The sequence below is a fragment of the Schistocerca cancellata genome, chromosome 8 (assembly GCF_023864275.1).
Source record: "Schistocerca cancellata isolate TAMUIC-IGC-003103 chromosome 8, iqSchCanc2.1, whole genome shotgun sequence".
In the NCBI taxonomy this organism is placed as follows: domain Eukaryota; kingdom Metazoa; phylum Arthropoda; class Insecta; order Orthoptera; family Acrididae; genus Schistocerca; species Schistocerca cancellata.
Window position 1 is genome coordinate 65,356,163 of NC_064633.1, and position 19,101 is coordinate 65,375,263.

Here is a 19,101-nt window from a genome sequence, read left to right on the forward strand (position 1 = left end):
ATACTAGACAACTTAAAGCTTTCCTTTCGATAACACAATGACAAGACAAATTGACGGTGACACCTCACACGTGACAGGGCTTCACTAATTAGTTAATTACTAACACTACATACTACATTTTAACTACGGAATTCATGTTTTAGGTTTTACCGCAAGCACGTGTCGTACTACTGATATGAAAACCTACATACAAGCTACGGAACTATTAACGTTTGAAATAAGTAAGGCTACTAAATTTTGATCTTGCTGCTCGAGTGCCAGACGATGGGAAGTAACGCTATCTTTTAGGGACCTGCTGAATGAGTTGTAATTCCCAGTCCGCCATACGCAAGAAACGGGCTTACTGCGCATGCTTCTAACAAGTACGGAATTTCGAGTTGCTATTGGTTGCAAAGCTAGAGGAATAACGCATTATACTAGCGGAATTCAAACTTGAATGTTTGAAAAAATTTACGAGGATACGCGATCAGATCGCATTAAATTCAGTTTGAACGAATTATTTTGAAGTTTTTTTGGGTAGGCTCACCCTTAGAGCCTTAGAGGACGCTTCGCCACTGTTGGTGACTCCCAAAACACGCGTCTAACCAGCACCAGTATTCTGTCTTTCAGCTGTGGTTAAAACTAATTCTTGTCGGCTGTGAGCTGGCCTGCCGCGAACAGCCGGTAACTGAGATTCCCTCGTACAGGGACCAGTGGCGATGTTGTCGTGCTCCTCCGCGGCCGCTCAGCCCTCTTCCGGTACAAGATGCCGCTTAACGGCTGCCATTGCTGCCACCATCGTAGAAATGATGCTTCTAAGAAAGTGCGAAGATCCGATCCGCCGTCAACAAACCGTTGTCTCGTGTATCGCCTTCACGAGAAATCAAGGAAGCTTGTACATTTGTATGCAATTTACGTGACTCTATAAAAAAGTGTATAGTGCGGCATTAAGTGTTGCAGTTCAGGAGATATGTATAAGCACTGTAGTAAAACAGCATTTGCTGTGTACAATTTTCCCGTGGATGGAGGCGATTGAATCATTTTCGCTGATTAGAATTGCATAGGTACCAACGCTGTTTAATAAAGTGGTAAATTTTGACGCATCATTTACGACATTGTGGCTAGCCAGAAGAGTCTCTGCAATAGCAAACTTTGTCTGTGTAATGTGTATGTTCCGCTCGGGTAGCATTCATCTCACGCTAGGTGAGGAGAACCCTACGTCATAGTGACGTAACAGTACGTCATCGGACGTAAATAACCTAAATCGACTACGTGAGTGCGTATATCGATCTTTGCGGTTGTACCGATAACGTCAAAGCTAAATGTAAATAGTAAATACATGTGTACAAACGAAGTGACAGGAGTTATCTGTTACGCCCATCCCAGTTGAATTAATTATTAAGCTGTAATCCCAACAATTTGGGATGGTATTATGTGTTTCAGGAACATAATGAATGTCTGAACGAAGGAACCGTAAAAAAAAAAAAAAAAAAAAAAAAAAAAAAAAAAAAAAAAAAAAAAAATTAAAAAAAGCTTTTAGTCCATTTTTTTAAAAATCCGATGAATCGTGCATAAATCGTGTGGATAGAAACGTGAAATAATTAATTATTAACCTGCAATCCAAAGAATGTGGGATGTTGATGTGTGTTTCATGAACATGACGAATATCTGAATGAAGGAATCATAACTATAACGAAAGTGTCTAGGCATTTTTTAGTCTGATTAATCGTGCATAAATCATATGGATAAAAACCTGAAATAGGGAAAATTACTTTTACTTTTATAAAAGCCAATGCATTGTACATAATTCATGTGGGCAGAAAAGTTAAACTGAGAAACTGAAGTCGGAAGTAATTCCGAATGTTGCTGGAAATATTAAACCATCTAGTTCCATATAATTTTGCCTTCGTCTTGTAAATCAACTAAGAACAGTGCAGATTCAAGACGCACACAACAGTCGATAGGACAACTCGTGAAACTCATGATGACGCGTGCCTACTTCGCGTGAAATGAATGCTACCCGTTCCTGTTGGATGGTAGGTAACTTTGGTGGCAGACCTCATGGTGCCGAGACGTCACGGAAAATGTTTTCATATGGTGCTAGATTACGTGATTCATGGGGCGGTGTTGTCATGCAGGGCCCATTGATCATGTGCGGTGTAGGAGAAAAACCAAAATTCTTCTCACATAACACAGACACCTGGGCTTCACATGGTGGGAAAAGTGGATTTGACTGCATTGTTCTCAGCGTGGTAGCACAACGGACCAGATGTGGAGCACTCTCACGATGCTGTGAAGCCAAAGTAAAACCGGAGTTGGTCACATGAACATTGTTGTTTTCGGTTAATCTGCTCAGTATTGGTTGAGAAGTCAATGAGATTAACAGGGTGTGGTATCAGCACGTGCAGTAGGTGAAACATAGTCACTTCCTGGTAGTCCTTGGTACATTGTTCATTATCATTAACTACAAACAGAGATCCATTACAGATATCACCTTTTTGGCAAAATGGTCCACGCATACTTTGTTCGATAACAGTCCATTGTTCCAGTGGAACACTACATTGTGTGTTAATTGGATGTAACCGATAAAACAGTGTGCTTGTCGCGGGTCACCACTGCAGGAAACTGGCAGGATCGAGTATCCAAAATAACACTTGTGGGTGAGGGAATAAAATTGGGATACTTTATTACAATAGAACAGACAATCATACAGACATTTTAACATAAGCCAGATTCAAAGAAGACTAAATCACACTTTAATAGGAAAGATGCAACATCACAACATAGGAAAAAAGACATTCCAAGTCAATACATGCATGGTAGATACTTATCAGTACCAAGTCCCCACAAGTGCAAGTGTTCAGTGCAAGTGTTGTAGCCATGACAATAGCAGCACTAAGGAAAATAGATAGATAAATGTGGTTATCAGAAAGTCCTCCCAGACACTTAAATTTCTCAGTTCTTTGCAATAACACTACACTAGTCCACATTACCTAGATTACTACCATAGGTATAAAAATATATACAGGAAGGTATTGCTTGCTATAAAAAAATTATTCAGTAACAAGGTATTACACAATGCAAAAAGTAGAAGCAAAGTCGTATGGGATATTATAAAACATGAAACTGGAAAAAGCAGACACAAGTATAACAACATACCAATAGAAGACAGAGGGTAGAATAATAGAAAATCTTGAGGAATTAGCAAGTTTTGCATATGACTATTTTTCTGGTATTGCAAAGAAGCTGCAACAAAATCTTCCTCAAACACATGTAGCTCCCACAGTGAGAGAGTACTTACCAGGAAGAACTGAATAACATACTACTTCATTCCACATATGAGAAGATTCGAGACATTAAATGTACCACAAAGGCTTACTAACAATTATTCTTTCAATGTGGCATTCATGAACGGAACAGGCACGCCCCACACTGTCAGGTGGCCTGCGTTGTATGATGTAGATGTTTATGTAGACTTACACAGCAAGCACGGTGGTGATGTTTCCCACAACAGAGCGTGAAGTCAGGAAGACAATACAGCAATTAAAGAAATAAGAAGCCAGCAGACACAGATGAGGTTCCAATCTCTGTTCGGATGGCGTGCATACAGTATACGAGCCCGAATATCAAACATAATAAATGAATGCTTTAGTTCAGTTATTTTTCCACATGACCAAAAACACACAGAGTTGTGTCCTGGCTACAAAGAGACAATGGGGAGAGTATTGAAAACTACAGGTCAGTTCCACTACTGCCTGCATTCTCAAAAACAACTGAACCAGTTATGAAAGTCAGAATAATGAGTTACACAATTAAATACATTTTCAACGAAGTGCTGTTTGGTTTCAAAAGTGGAAGAAGCACAATACCAGCCATTACAGAGTTAAAAAAAGTGGTACTTGAAGCTACTGACAAGGATGACTGTGTTACTGACGTATTCTTAGACTTGACAAAGGCTTCTAACGCTTTTTGGCATAATACACTACATACAAGATAGAAGCACTAAGTGTGAAAGAAATAGCAAATTAGTGATTCCAATGTTACCTGGAAAATAGGATTCAAATGTTAGAGATAGTTCACACAACTGCTGACAATCAAGTTTCAGTCAACAGTTATATGAATGGATGGTGTCTGTTCTTGTGGACATGTCCGAAAGAACAGACACCACGTGAAATCAGCAGCTGTGATATATTATATGTAAATTGAAGGTGGAGGAGGGGAGAAAGGAAAGAAAAGATAAGGGATTACTCATGTCATCTGCATCGGGCCATTACGTGGAATCAGTGGTGATGAGTGTAAATGTGTACTGGACCAGAGTTTGAATCCAGTATCTCCTGCTTACTAAGCAGGTGCGTCAACCACTGCGCCATTCAGGACACAGTGCTATTGCAACTGCATGGCCTTTCTTGGCACACGTGTATCCATTAAAGAACAACACAGTGTACAAGGAAGTTGTAATACTAAAACTGCTGGAAAACAAACCCCCAGACAGAACTTATTAGTACTGAGTACAGGCTTGATGGCAACAAGGTAAGGAGGGCATTACTGTTGTCAACAGCAGGTATTGTGAGTGTGTGGACACAGGACACACAATGCATACCACTGACATTTGCACTGTTGTACAATTTTTTCAGTGCAATACAGATAGAGAGCTAATTCGAATAAGAAATCAAATGAAATTCAATAACTCTGTAACAAACTGCCAGAGACCTTGAGTCTCTTATACCAGAATACTCAGAAGGTATCCCTGAACACCATCTGAAAGTTTGTCAGTGGAGTTTTGGTTCACCCTTTATACCAATGGCTTTCCGGACAGTAAAAGACACAGAGAAAATTCACAGACAGATACACATCCTATTGGATGTATATTACCATAAAACCCAGTCTTGCGGTCACCATGAGGTCATCAATAAGTGGCAACATATCCACATATGATTTGTCGATAAAGAGGTTAACCAAACTGGCATCAGATGAATTTAAAGAAGGTGCAGCCAAACAGAGAGAAGCCATACCCTTTCTCTCCTATCTCGTAGCAGTTACCTACCTATGCATATCAGTGTTATCTGTTGTATAGTCGTTATATAAGGGAATCAGATATTTACCATGCAGCACATCCCAGTGCAGCCTCGAGCCTGAGAAATAACATTATTTGTAGGAAAACACAGTAGCAGTTTTATAATCTTCCTTCATGGCAATATTTCACCAAATACCACATTTTTAACACATATATTAGAATATATTGCACTAGGGTATGCCATCATACAGCCACGAGGACATTGAAAAGTAGCTGACATTAAGTTGAGGATTCTGAAGAGGTAAATGTGTTATGCATTTAGTATGAAACTACAGAGTGACTATATCTGAAAGAAAAAAAAATGCAATGCTAAAAATAATTAATTCCGAGTAATGAAATTTCGGAATGCATTGGCCCAGATAAGATATTTAACTAATTAACATTGCAAGACTGCACATTAATGTAAGTGTGAGGTAAGCCTTTACAAATGTGAAATGCTCATACATTAATAACCAGTGTAACCATCAGAATGTTGAATGCAAAATTGCATTTATCGAATTGTACACGTGCTGGATGTCAGTTTGTGAGTTGGAGTTCTACGCCTGTTGCACTTGTTCGGTCAATACAGGGGCTGCTAATGCCATTTGTGGATGAAGCTAGAGTTGCCATCCAATAATGTCCTATATGTGCTCGAGTGTAGAAAGATGTGGTGATCGAGCAGGCCAAGGCACATATTGACATGCACTAGAACATGTGCTAGAAGTGTAGTATGTGGGTGAGCATTGTTCTGTTGCAAACACTCTCTGGAATGCTGTTCATGAAAGACGGCACAACAGATCTAATCACCAGACTGACACACAGTCAGGAAGCGTGGGATAACCACGAGAGTGCTACTGATGTCACTCGAAACTGCACTGCAGGTCATAACTACAGGTGTAGATCCAGTGTGTCGGTTGCAGGTGCTTGCCTGGTCTCCTCCTAACCAATACATGGCCATCAGTGGTTCTGAAGCAGAGCCAGATTTCACCACATACAGTGTTGGTTTGGTGTCAGTGAAATGCGCACTTCAAGGAATCTGGCTCAGAGTTGTCATTGGAGTACCCAATATGTAACAGTTCGCTGTGTCACTGTTGTGCCAACTGCTGCACAAATTGCTGCTGCAGATGCAGTTACAATGTACCAGAACCATATGCCGAACATTATAGTCTCTCGGTAGTGCCATGTGGCCGTTTGGAATCCGTCTTTTTGCAACTGTACATTCTTGTGATCATTTATGGTGGCTACATTACTGCAGAGTCTTTCTGCAATAACGCAGAAGGGACATCCAGCTTGTCGTAACCCTGTAACGTGACCTTGTTCAAACTCAGTGAGATGGTGTTAATAGCATCTTTTATCGCCTTAAACCCACTTTTGATTAACATCAGCTCACCATGTCCAAACTCAGAGGTAACTAACACTCACGACTGTTACAAAATTTATTCAAGGCAAACCTGATTTGCATACTCATAGTGGCACTGTCATTGCCACTCATATGCTTCTGGTATGAAATTTAAATAGTGGTCATCTTTCATATGTAAAAACGTGTCTACCAAATTCCGTTTATGTCACACAACTGCTCTTGGTGTTGCAATTTTTTTTCCTACAGTGTATTTAGCTCAGTAGATGGAACCAACCCATACGACTATATCTGCTGATTTAATTCACTTATTGAAGTTGCGAACTCTGTATTTTTGTTCGCTAACTGATCCACTGTGGGTATGCATATCTATGTGGAAAAAAATTGTCATCTCAAGTCACACGACATATCCGTGACATTCTCTCCACTATTTAGGGATAATACAGTGACAGCAAGAGGCATAAAATATTATGCTGCACTTGCTCAAAATGAAACATTTAATACACAGGGAACACTATTTTATTGATTGGTTGCTTGTCGTTGTGTTTTATTAATACACAAAAAGTATAGGTTTATGGACTTTTGGTAATGGGTTTGCTTAGAAAATAACTTTTCTACTGCTATCAGTCATGATTTTCTTTTCTTAATTGTGGTGTGTATTTCAATAGGCCAGTACTGATTGTGATGCACACTGTCTTCCTCGAATACAGGTTCTTGAACTTTACCTTACATGGCTTCACAAGAACTACACCGTCTTCACGCATACGTGCTGCCCAAATAAATTTTGTAGTTCAATACAGATTTTCTTAAGTGTTATAGATCGTTTTTAGAAGTATCTGTTTGTTCACTCTGGCCGCAGCACCACATGCTAGTGGAGTGCCGGTTGGGGACACGTCTAATGGTGATATATCAACATCTCTCTGGACTCCACTAACTCTAGATGACAGAATGGTGCCTGGCTAATGGCTCACAAGTCTGGTGGCTGTGGGACACTGTGCAATGTGGCGTGTGTTCCGCAAACAGAATGACACGAGTGGCGACATCTAAACAGTCTTGTCCTGAATACACATAGCAACCCATATAGGCTACAGCAGTGACCAACATAGTTTTAAACTTAGGTCAGGTGAATAACATAGGATACATCAGAGGGCTCCCCACCATGTTAAACATAGGACGTTTGATTTTTTTCTAATTTCCCACCATTTTTGCACGTTCACTGTAAGATCATAGTGTTTGATTTACTATAGGCTGGTATATTAGGTAGTGACTTAATAGTGGGTGAATTAATTGTGGTAGCTAACACTATATCAGAACAAAAGCTTATGGTAGCCATATTGTGTCATAAATTACAATGATAAAGATAAGGATGCATTAGGACACGAGTTCAAGTATAGTAAATGTGACAAATTATATTGGAACAACTATTATGGAGGCAAAAATCCTTGGCAGCCATTTTTGGATCATAAATTACAGATGGGATGTGGTTGATAGTGACTTATACTAATTGGGGATAAATCCAGCACACATGCAAGGTAAGTTTTTTTTCCTCCAGCCAAGTCTAGTAACCATGAATGCTGCACTAACTTTCACAACCAATAGGACAATGCCCCTTTGAATTTGCTGTCAAATGATAGTCGTCTTGCAAAAATCTGGCAACCATGCAGGCTGCACCAGCTTTCCTGCCATTTGTGGTTATAAATCATAGAGGGGGGAGTGACAGTTCATCAGTTATGATAACTGGGTAATAAATCACAGAGTGTGCATGACATTTCACCAGGTATGCGAAATGGGGATAAAAATTGCAACCATGCAGGCTGCGGCAGCTTTCTCTATCATTAGGAACGCTCATTTTTAAATTTCCTGCCGTTTCTAATTCACCCAATTGGTCTAAAGTAGTGAGGGAGTGGTGACCTTGACCTTGCCCATCCTTCTCCTCCTGTAATAGGACCAGCTCTATCCCATTACTCACAATTAGTCTGATACTGTAATTGTTATTGTTTAACACTGTAGTGTTTCATTTCATTGATAAGTAATCTGTAGTAATGACTATGACAACTCACTTCATAGCATAGCTCCTGATCTGACACAATAAGTATCAATTATACACTGTAAGAAAACTCTAGGAGCAATGGCTGATGGGAGCATAGAAGTCAAAAGACAGTGAATGACTGATATTCCCTTGTTCATGGCCGCTATCAGTCTTAGATTTCAATATTGTGTGAAAATAGTATTTTCATTTACTTAACAATACATTTAAATTATTTAAAATGCAATTACGTATAAAATTTCTGGGATCTTTATTTGCCTGTTATGTCTGCATGTCGCATTATCTGCTAGCTAAATTTAACTAAATGATTCACATATCTGTACATCAGAATGATTTCCAAAACAATTTTTGATTACTTTAATATAGGGAATGACTCCACCTCACTAATCAGTTGTTTTCCTTATTTTTTCCTATTTTTTTGCACTAGGTGTTCCTCATATTCAGGTTGCCACAGCCTAGTTAATACCTCTGTGAATTACTCACAACAGTGGATGACATAAATGTGTACGTGCCTGTGTATGTATGTATGTACCGGGTGATCAAAAAGTCAGTATAAATTTGAAAACTGAATAAATCACGGAATAATGTAGATAGAGAGGTACAAATTGACACACATACTTGGAATGACATGGGGTTTTATTATAACCAAAAAAATACAAAAGTTCCAAAAATGTCCGACAGATGGCACTTCATCTGATCAGAATAGCAACAATTAGCATAACAAAGTAAGACAATGCAAAGATGATGTTCTTTACAGGAAATGCTCAATATGTCCACCATCATTCCTCAACAATAGCTGCAGTCGAGGAATAATGTTTTGAACAGCACTGTAAAGCATGTCCGGAGTTATGGTGAGGCATTGGCGTCGGATGTTGTCTTTCAGCATCCCTAGAGATGTCAGTCGAACATGATATACTTATGACTTCAGGTAACCCCAAAGCCAATAATCGCACGGGCTGAGGTCTGGGGACCTGGGAGGCCAAGCATGACGAAAGTGGCGGCTGAGCACATGATCATCACCAAACGACACACGCAAGAGATCTTTCACGCGTCTAGCAATATGGGGTGGTACTAATAAAACCCCATGTCATTCCAAGCATGTGTGTCAATTTTTACCTCTCTATCTACATTATTCCGTGGTTTATTAAGTTTTCAAATTTACACTGACTTTTTGATCACCTGGTATGTACGTATGTATGTGTGTGTGTGATATTCAAGGATAAGTTGTTGCAAACACCAGTGGAAGATAGATTGTAGATGAAGGCACTCAAATTTTGCTCAAAAAGAATGTAAAATGATAGTGCTGTGAAGCACCCTTGGTAAAACTGGTTGATCAGAATATAATACTTTCAATTCATCTTCAGTGATTTCAGAACAGGAATACTTAAATGTTATTATATAAGCATATATGTCTATTATATGCTGTAAACAATTCTTCTCAGAAAATAGAAACAAACCAAGCATAATAGTGATGTTGTATGGATAAAAGGCTGAAAGTGACAGAATGTTAGCTTGTGTAATGGTAGCTTCTGTGGATAGCGTAATCAAATTAACAGTCTTGACTTAACATAAACCGGCCGTGGTGGTCTAGCGGTTCTAGGCGCTCAGTCCGGAACCGCGCGACTGCTACGGTCGCAGGTTCGAATCCTGCCTCGGGCATAGATGTGTGTGATGTCCTTAGGTTAGTTAGGTTTAAGTAATTCTAAGTTCTAGGGGACTGATGACCAGAGATGTTAAGTCCCATAGTGCTCAGAGCCATTTGAACCATTTTTTTGAACTTAACATACCTGTGATAAACTTCTTAACCGTTTATTTTTGATATGATATTTTGTTCAGCACTATTAAACATTATATTTCCAGATAAATTTAATGATGACAAGTTTAAATGTAGCGTAGACGAACTGGTCTGATTTATGGAAATATATTAGTATAATGCCATATAGGTATTAATTCTACAAAACATGAAATTGAATAGGAGGATAGCTTGCTAATGACCACATTAAATAAAAAAATATAATGACTATTTTCTATTGAGTATAGTGCTTATGAAAGATAGGTGACAGTTGCTGCCATTTAATGTATTGTGAAAAGTCTGCAGAACAGAATGTCTTCAAGAATGCTTGTGATACGCTGGTTAAGGTAGCATTAACTGACTAATTTCTCATCTATGTGAAAAAAAATTTATGCATATCTAAATCAACAGGCACATTTGTGAATTTTGTGTCTCATTATTGGGAAGTCATGCATCTTATTGGGTTACCAGCATATTTATTTAATTTATGAAGACTATATGATTACTATCAAACTTCACATGCCCATCCCAGCCCTTCAAAGTCCTGCAATATGGAAAGTTGTCAGCATGGCAGTCAATGACAATGTTTTTGATGCAAAAAAGCTGTTGTTTTCAACAGTCTCCATTTAGCTCAAAGCACTTCATTCAGGTTATTCCAGTGTGTGGATGCACTCATTCTGTAAGGTTTCTTTTTTCTTTAAAAAAGAACAAATAAGCATGGGCATATGGGTGCCCTGATCTCTTCATTGGAATCAAAACGTTATCCAGCCACAAAGTCATGTAAAATTGGGAATAGGTGACAGGGTGACAGTGAGCGGGTGCCAAATCTAGTGACTGTGATGGATATATGGTAGTCCTGGTACAGCGACTCCTACAGTGTCTTTGTGACTACATATGCGTATTGTGTCGATTGATGATTTATGCGCCTTTGTCATTTTTCAGTGTGTTCGTCCAGAACATTTTTGTAGTATTCGTCATTTGTAGTTTTAACCTTTCAGAGTGAATCAGTATGTATAATCGCTTTTGCTTTGCGGCAAGAACTGTCCATAAGCTTACTAATACATAAAATAGACTTAGCCTATTTCTAGTGTAGGATCAACAGCTCCAGTATAAGGTTTTGATTGCAGTTTTGTTTATAGCTTGAAGTGATAAATCTATACATCCTCAGCAATAACAAATCACATAAAAGTAGTTGGGCTCTTTGTAAAGCAGTGCAACTATTGTGAAAACCTCTTCTTCATGTTAGTTTTTACAGTGGTTAGTCATAAAGTTATCACCTAAATAATAAAATTAAAAAATAATAATAATAATATCAAAGCTGTGACCATGGAACTTGATGATACGTATTACTACAATGTCACATTTTCCCCAACGATGAATGGATTGACGGAGACTTTGGTTGTACAAGTTTTCTGTTGTGGTTGTTAAGGAATGTTCCCCCTCAAAAATAATGTTGTCATGAAATGGTTTCTTCATCTGAGGAAAGAGGGAGGTGTCACAGGATACTATGTCAGGATAATGCAGGAGTTGGGGCAAAATTTTACAGCATATGTAACTGTGTCCTGCGCAGAATGAGTGCAGTTGTTTCAGCATGGAGAAAACCACCAAGCACACCGTACTGCTATGTTTCATTTCGACAGTCTCCCTAACTTTGTCAGAATATTTAGGTATTGATGTGTAGATTTTGTACTCCATCACACATGGTATACAGCTACAAGTGCAGAGGGTGCCACCAGCCATGGTCATAGTTACTATCATCTGCCACAAGTGCCACACGTGCATAAGACATTAAAATAGTACATCTTTACATTGATATTTATGTGTGACATCACAGAGAGCACTGAAATCATGGCCTTTTGCCAAATCTATGTCATTCACCAGAGATGGCTGGGTAGACTGTGCCAAAATAACTGACCTATTATAATTATATACATTACAAGTTTTTTAACAGTTTAAGCGTTTTAATACAGATCCATTCAATCTAGTTTTAGTTCTCTGGCAGATTGGCTAATTTTGGAGACAGTTCAGTAAATCCATTCATTTTCTTCCTGCATGGAGTATAGTGGATGTAGTTTTAAGTCTCTTAAATTTTGTTCTTGAACCACTCCAGTGGCAAAACCTGCACTTCCATAGGTAGTGAGCTAAACATTCTGAGGGCAATGCCTGGAAAGTTGTCTCTTGTTTCGGACAGTCAACAAGTTGATACATTTATGCTATCATTAGAGTGCGTGTTGTGGTCATGTGTCTCATGCTGAAGGATTCCAGATTCCCAATATCATGAAGGAAGCACAAAAATATATGAACAATCATTATTCCCAATTTTGCAAATAATGGCCTGCAATGCTCCCATCTCTTACTCAATGTTAAGATTTTTAGTGCTTCTTTTTGTTTTCAAGTAATAGTGGTTTCTTGCAGCCTGTAGAGTAACCTCATAGTAAGAGTGATATGGTTGTGGAACAATGAATAATGTACAATTAGGAGGGACTGAGCAGTTACCACATTTCAGTTTTGTCAGGAGGTATATGACTCATTACAGTTTGTCACACATTTCAGTGTTTTCTTGCCAAGTGATTTTGCTGTTTAGATTAGATTAGATTAGATTAGATTAATACTAGTTCCATGGATCATGAATACGATATTTCGTAATGATGTGGAACGAGTCGAATTTTCCAATACATGACATAATTAGGTTAATTTAACAACATACTTAAGTTAATATAACAACTTTATTTTTTTGTGTGTTTTTTTATTTTTATTTATTTATTTTTTTTATTTTTTATTATTTTTTTAATAATTTTTTTTCTTAATTTATATCTAAAAATTCCTCTATGGAGTAGAAGGAGTTGTCATTCAGAAATTCTTTTAATTTCTTCTTAAATACTTGTTGGTTATCTGTCAGACTTTTGATACTATTTGGTAAGTGACCAAAGACTTTAGTGCCAGTATAATTCACCCCTTTCTGTGCCAAAGTTAGATTTAATCTTGAATAGTGAAGATCGTCCTTTCTCCTAGTATTGTAGTTATGCACACTGCTATTACTTTTGAATTGGGTTTGGTTGTTGATAACAAATTTCATAAGAGAGTATATATACTGAGCAGCTACTGTGAATATCCCTAGATCCTTAAATAAATGTCTGCAGGATGATCTTGGGTGGACTCCAGCTATTATTCTGATTACACGCTTTTGTGCAATAAATACTTTATTCCTCAGTGATGAATTACCCCAAAATATGATGCCATATGAAAGCAATGAGTGAAAATAGGCGTAGTAAGCTAATTTACTAAGATGTTTATCACCAAAATTTGCAATGACCCTTATTGCATAAGTAGCTGAACTCAAACGTTTCAGCAGATCATCAATGTGTTTCTTCCAATTTAATCTCTCATCAATGGACATACCTAAAAATTTGGAATATTCTACCTTAGCTATATGCTTCTGATTAAGGTCTATATTTATTAATGGCGTCATACCATTCACTGTACGGAACTGTATGTACTGTGTCTTATCAAAATTCAGTGAGAGTCCGTTTACAAGGAACCACTTAGTAATTTTCTGAAAGACAGTATTGACAATTTCATCAGATAATTCTTGTTTCTCAGGTGTGATTACTATACTTGTATCATCAGCAAAGAGAACTAACTTTGCCTCTTCATGAATATAGAATGGCAAGTCATTAATATATAATAAGAACAACAAAGGACCCAAGACTGACCCTTGTGGAACCCCATTCTTGATAGTTCCCCAGTTTGAGGAATGTGCTGATCTTTGCATGTTACGAGAACCACTTATTTCAACTTTCTGCACTCTTCCAGTTAGGTACGAATTAAACCATTTGTGCACTGTCCCACTCATGCCACAATACTTGAGCTTGTCTAGCAGAATTTCATGATTTACACAATCAAAAGCCTTTGAGAGATCACAAAAAATCCCAATGGGTGGTTTTCGGTTATTCAGATCATTCAAAATTTGACTGGTGAAAGCATATATGGCATTTTCTGTTGAAAAACCTTTCTGGAAACCAAACTGACATTTTGTTAGTACTTCATTTTTACAGATATGTGAAGCTACTCTTGAATACATTACTTTCTCAAAAATTTTGGATAAAGCTGTTAGAAGGGAGATTGGGCGGTAATTGTTGACATCAGATCTATCCCCCTTTTTATGCAAAGGTATAACAATAGCATATTTCAGTCTATCAGGGAAAATGCCCTGTTCCAGAGAGCTATTACACAGGTGGCTGAGAATCTTACTTATCTGTTGAGAACAAGCTTTTAGTATTTTGCTGGAAATGCCATCAATTCCATGTGAGTTTTTGCTTTTAAGCAAGTTTATTATTTTCTTAATTTCAGAGGGAGAAGTGGGTGAGATTTCAATTGTATCAAATTGCATAGGTATGGCCTCTTCCATTAACAGCCTAGCATCTTCTAATGAACACCTGGATCCTACTATATCCACAACATTTAGAAAATGATTATTAAAAATATTTTCAACTTCTGACTTTTTGTTCGTAAAGCTTTCATTCAATTTGATGGTAATGCTGTCTTCCTCTGCTCTTGGTTGACCTGTTTCTCTTTTAATAATATTCCAAATTGTTTTAATTTTATTATCAGAGTTGCTGATTTCAGACATGATACACATACTCCTGGATTTTTTAATAACTTTTCTTAATATAACACAGTAGTTTTTATAATTTTTGATAGTTTCTGGGTCACTACTCTTTCTTGCTGTCAGATACATTTCCCTTTTCCGGTTACAAGATATTTTTATACCCTTAGTAAGCCATGGTTTGTTACAAGGTTTCTTACGAGTATATTTAACTATTTTCTTGGGGAAGCAGTTTTCCATACAATTGAAAAGTTCTTTAGTACTGCTTCCAGGTGACCTATACAGAACTGTTACAATCACAATGTTGTTACTTAGTTTTAAATTTATTGCTGCAACCTCAAGTACCATTTCTTTATTCAGATCATCAAACCCTTGAAGTTTCACAATCCCTACACCATTCAGGTACCTTTTGTTACTGATGTTACATACCAGTTTCTGCATATTTTCTTCACTGATTTCCAGTTTGTTTGTTGCAAACAATTTTTTTGTGTCACATCAAACAATGCGTCTTCTTCTTCTTGAGGCTTGCTGGCACCAACGACTTTTGAGTACAATGTTGTGCCATCTACAAATTGCAACAACTGTCTGTGAGAGTGTAAGTAATTTACAAAAACTAAGAACAAGAGGGGGCCCATTACTGATCCCTGAGGCATGCAATATTCCAACTTCCGGTCATGTAACAGTTCCCCTTGGCCTGATACAATCTGCTTTCTGTTTTCCAGATAAGATTTGAGGTTTATCGGAACAGTGCCCCCAACTCCATACTCACTGAGCTTATTTAGAATGTCCTTATGAGTAATGTATTCAAACATCTTACTAAGGTCAGAAAGTGTCACTGGTAAAAATTCTTTTTCTTCAAAACTATGCTTTATCCTAGTAACCAGATATAGTTCTGCTGTTGTTTTCGATTTACCTTTTCAGAAACAATGCTGCGCATCTGAGAAGAGTTTGTTAATTGCCTACATCTGCCAAAAACGTTGCAGATGAAAATTCATCCGTCATCAAAAGTGACCACACGCTTTCACTCATATTTGCTATAAATGAACAACCCTCGGATAGTAAATGTTGAGTGTCAAAGTGGCTATCAATTACTGAGTATAAGCTACAATGAGTCTAACACAGGGTGAATACACGGACAAGGAAAAAAAATTCCAGATATACCAGTTAAAAACAGAGTTTCTTCCGGGTGAAAACACGCTTTTTCCATGTTAAATGACTGTAGATTTTTCCCTCGGAATTGTAAAACTTATCAATCCATTGAATGGTTATGTTTTTATAGATGGTGTAGAATTTCCTGTCACTTTAGAAATCGAAACTGAGGGAAAAAAACATGTTTTGGAAATATCTTTGATGGGCAGCAACATGTATGCTGCATATTTTCGTATTATAAAGTATAAATTCGAATTCCACCAAACACCACATGTTACTTTCCGAACCATTGAAATCGCGATTGCGATGCGCTTTTCTAATCCAGTCAGTCACGTGATCTCGCCAGCCGATGACAGCGGATGTACAGACCATAGGACACGTGATGTTCTCAGCCAATACAAACATCACTGTTAAGTAGCGCGAATACACAAACATGAAAAGTTAAAGTTTTAAATTAACATACATAGTGTTGCTACTAGAAAAGTAAAGCTCTCACATACTCCAAGAGAAGCTAAGCTTTCATATATAATGTTGATCTTTTTTGCGCTTGTTATACTTTCGGATTTATAACATAAATGTGCCAGCAAAATTTTTTGCCGAGTCCAGTGACTTGTCCTCGAAGTTTTCCACAAATAAATTAGTTACCAGAGAGGAGAGAGGGCATCCCGTAGTACTAAATCAATTTCCTCATAATAACGACATAGATGTCTGATCTTCTGGGCTCTAAATTCCTCTAAACGGCTCATCACTAAAGAGTTGATTTTTAAAAGAGAGTCAAACGCTGTGTGATTTAAGAAATTCATTGTACATTCTCGCACATAGTCCAACTTGCATAAAAGGAAACTTTCTTTTAAATTAACGCTTTTCAAACCACCATTCGCAATATTTTCCCGCGACATCTTAGAAACTGGTTCGTTCCAGTAGTCATCGTGCTTGCTCAGCTACGATGACTCAGGAAGCCTGCATGTTCGTAAGTGTAAAACATTAAAAGATCATACATTATGTCATAAAAGAAACAAGACATCAGAGGATACTCCAAAAGCATCAGAATTTCATGAACCATACTAAAATGTGCACATTTAAATTGCATACTTAAAGAGCATATTCGTATGTCCAGATTCCCAATGAAATAGGCCTCGACCTGATATTAAGCTTTTCAGTGTAGTTTTCGGGATGTAATTAATTTTCTTGTAGTACCAGTACTGTATTGTCTCATGTTTGGTTCTTTACTATGGCATAATGTCATATGTACCAGAAGATGACAACGTGCACTTGAAATGCAGTGTGCAGTTGAAACTAGCCAATAGTGTGGAATTAAACATATCGTTTCAAATACATTGACTGCCTCAGCGGGAAAGATTAATAAAAGGCAAATTTCTTTAGCAAACCAACAAAAATAACTTCACTGTTCTGCAAACTCGATAAACGCTTGACTGTCAGAAAGATGGAAATAAAATAAAATCTGAAACTAATAAAATATTTTAGCCTTCTGTAATTATGTGAATGTATTTTAATTCACTCGATAGCTCCCGGCCACAGAAATCCGCTTTGTTTTCATTTCACGAGAGACCAGTAAACGAAGAGGAAACGGCTAAACCACTAAATGTAAACACGGTTCACGTGGATACTACACACTCCCCCCACAACAATTCAGACTGCTCTGGCGCGTCAGCTCCGAATCTATGATATTTCTGCACCTGGGCAATACTAGATAGTGCCCGCCCTCCTCCATCAAGCGTTTGAGTTAAATGTCAAAAATTTAAAAAAAAGAATTTTCAAAAATATGCTCATTTTTTAGCGCACATCTTTCTGAAGAGTCTGATACATAAAACATATGTGTTCGAAGAAATATAAGGTATGTTATTTGGTCTTAAGTGTGCCAAAGTGCAGTGCCACGCTTCTTCACACAGCATTCTTCTATCGCACGTCACTGGATTTCGCTCTGTGGAATTGAAACGCGTATATTTTGTAATGGATGCCATCAAACTATATTCAGGACAGCGGAAATGAAAATGTCCTATGGTGCCTCTCCTGCTCCCAATCGCCCGGTTTGGCATCCTGCACCTCTTTCTTCTTCTTCTTCTTCTTTTTTTTTTTTTAAAAAAGTACCGTTATCAAATGCCTATGAGGCCTACTACAAGCAAAAAGCTTTATGTTAGGAAATAGTTTCACATTTCATTCATACGTTCCAGTTTCTCAAGCATGAAATCGAAACATAGTAGTAGTAGTAGTACGAAATATTTATATAAATTTGGAATCGCCATATTCTTCCATAATTTCTGTGATGTCCCTGTTTCTTCTCCTTCCTCATTCAATCAAACAATCTTGTCAACACTAACTCCGGAACTATTTCTGCCATTGTCAAAACTTATTCACTGGTTAACTTCACTAACCCTACCAGAATCACCGGTTTAGTTATCGCATGATTATTCTCCGGTCAGGCGTTTTTACATGTTCATACAACGCGTTTCCGCGCTACTTCCAGAATAGAACTTAAGCGATTGCTAACTGGCGACTATGCAACTGACCCTTAGGCCGGTATTACACTATCAAATTTCTTTGTCAAATATCTTTCTCCAAAATCTTTGTCAAAGATATTTGATGGTGTAATAGGAACTTTGTCAAATGTCGTCCAATATTTGATCAAATCTAGGGCCTCGCTGTAGATTTGATCAAAGAAATCGCTTGTCTTCTGTTCACTGCAATGTGACACGTTACCACATGGAGCGCTAGCATCGCTGCAGCGTTCTGTCGTCTGTAGTGTTTTTATAGCCATTGCCGATAAATACAATTGGTGTGTGTGGACAACTACAAAATTAATAGAGATGTATGAAACTGATGAGGCGCTTTACAATGTGAGGCACCCTGAATACAAAAATAGATTAAGAAGATTGGAGACACAACACAACACAACACAACACAACACAACACAACACAACACAACACAACACAACACAACACAACACAACACAACACAACACAACACAACACAACACAACACAACACAACACAACACAACACAACACAACACAACACAACACAACACAACACAACACAACACAACACAACACAACACAACACAACACAACACAACACAACACAACACAACACAACACAA